The 1,705-nt window shown below is 42.2% G+C and overlaps 1 long non-coding RNA gene across 1 annotated transcript in view; it reads right to left on the reverse strand.

The window, feature by feature from the left end:
• The window catches only part of LOC106150230, a 10,235-nt gene extending 8,935 nt beyond the window's left edge, over positions 1-1,300 (reverse strand). The window contains exon 1 of the long non-coding RNA XR_001236923.1: positions 1,248-1,300. This is a non-coding gene — a long non-coding RNA (uncharacterized LOC106150230). The remainder of the gene's footprint in view (positions 1-1,247) is intronic.
• Between the last annotated feature and the right edge of the window lie 405 nt (positions 1,301-1,705).

The following is a 1,705-nucleotide window of genomic DNA, read 5'->3' on the forward strand; positions in this document are numbered from 1 at the left end:
CTGGCCTTGAACTTGCAGTGATTCTCCTGCCTTAGCCTTCGGAGTGCTGGAATTCAGGCATGCACGACCACACCCAACCTAGGGGCCTCCTTTCCATTGCAATTATCTTACTCACTCTGACTAATGCAACTGGCTATCCACTTGGAGAAAAATAACTTAGGTGCCTACCTTACTCTGTTCCCAACAAAACAAAATGATCCAAATGGATTAAAGCAGAAACAAACTATAAAAGCATTAGGGTAATGTGTGTATATGTGTGGGGAGGGTGTGTGTGTGTGTGTGTGTGTGTGTGTGTGTGTGTATAATATAAACACCTTGAATTAAGGAAGGCCTTTTTTTCTCCGCCAGTACTGGGGACTGAATCAGGGTCTTTGTCCTGAACTACATCCCTAGCTCATTTATTATTTTTTATTTTGAGACAGGCTCTAAATTGCTAAATTACCCAGGCTAGGCTTGAATTTGTTCTCCTCCTGACTTAGCTTCTCATAGTGCTAAGAGTACAGGGTGTGCCAATACACCTAGCTAAGGAAGACTTTTTAAAAAGATAAAATTGTAGCCAGGCATGGTGGTGGATACCTATAATAATGTAACTGGTAATGACAATGTAGTTGAGGGCAAGGGGGAAGCTCAGCGGTACAGTGTTTGCTTAGTAAAGCTCAAGGTTCCACATCTAGTACTGTTTGAAAAAAAGTATAATCCCAGCACTCTAGGAGGTTGAGGCAGGAGGATCACAAGTTCAAGTCCAGCCCCGTCAATTTAGTGATTTAGTGTCACCCTGTCTCCGAATGAAAAATACAAAACAGGTTGGGGATATAGGTCAGCGAGCAGGCCCTGGATTAAATCTCCAGTACTGGAAAAAAAAAAAAAAAGTAGTTGAGAAGTGCTCAAGACACCTTCATTTAATATGGGACAAATAATGAGTAAACATTGTTTTATTATTTAATACTCAAACTCTACTCTTAAATGACTTTTTCCCCTACTTTTTGATTTTTACCAAAAACCTTTTGTTTTAAAGTACAGCTAAATAAATTAAAGAATACTTTAAAAGAAAAACAAAGCACCTGAAAAACTAAGCATTTGCACTGAATATCAGCATTTCCTTTAAGACACAGAAGGATCCCTGTCCCTGATGCTGGCCATGAGCTCCTCTCCCTGCCTGTCTCCATATGCTGCTCAGGGCTTCTCTGGACACCAGAAGCAGAAGTGCCAGACCCCACACCATCCTGGGACGAGTGGAAATTACTCACCTCTCTTTCATTTGTGCTCTTTCTTGGTCTTGTTTTTCTTTAGTCTTTTTATGTTTCTCTCTTTTTTTTTGCACTGGGAATTGAACTTAGGACCTTGTGCTTGCCAAGCAGGTGCTGTGATGCTGAGCTATATCCCGGCCCACGTTTCTCTTTTTGAGGTGTCTCATATTTCTGAAACACGAATTTGATAAACACTTGGACTTTAGGGAAAACAGAGACTATAAAAACTAAGCTCCTAAGTTGCAGAGTTAGGAGTCTGACACTGACAGAATATTTCCCATTAAGACAGAACTCCTGCCCTTTGTTTTGCTTCTGCTTCCATGGTGAACAGATTAGCACAACACACTGTCGCGCTAGGCAGGAGGCAGCCAGAAACCTCAGCACAGGACCTGTGCAACCCAAGCAGGGTCCTGCCATCCCTTGCCTGCCGGATGACGCAGATGGAGATGAACTCAGAG

The sequence above is a fragment of the Chinchilla lanigera genome, unplaced genomic scaffold, assembly GCF_000276665.1.
Source record: "Chinchilla lanigera isolate Chin_1 unplaced genomic scaffold, ChiLan1.0 scaffold00067, whole genome shotgun sequence".
NCBI classification, from domain to species: Eukaryota; Metazoa; Chordata; class Mammalia; order Rodentia; family Chinchillidae; genus Chinchilla; species Chinchilla lanigera.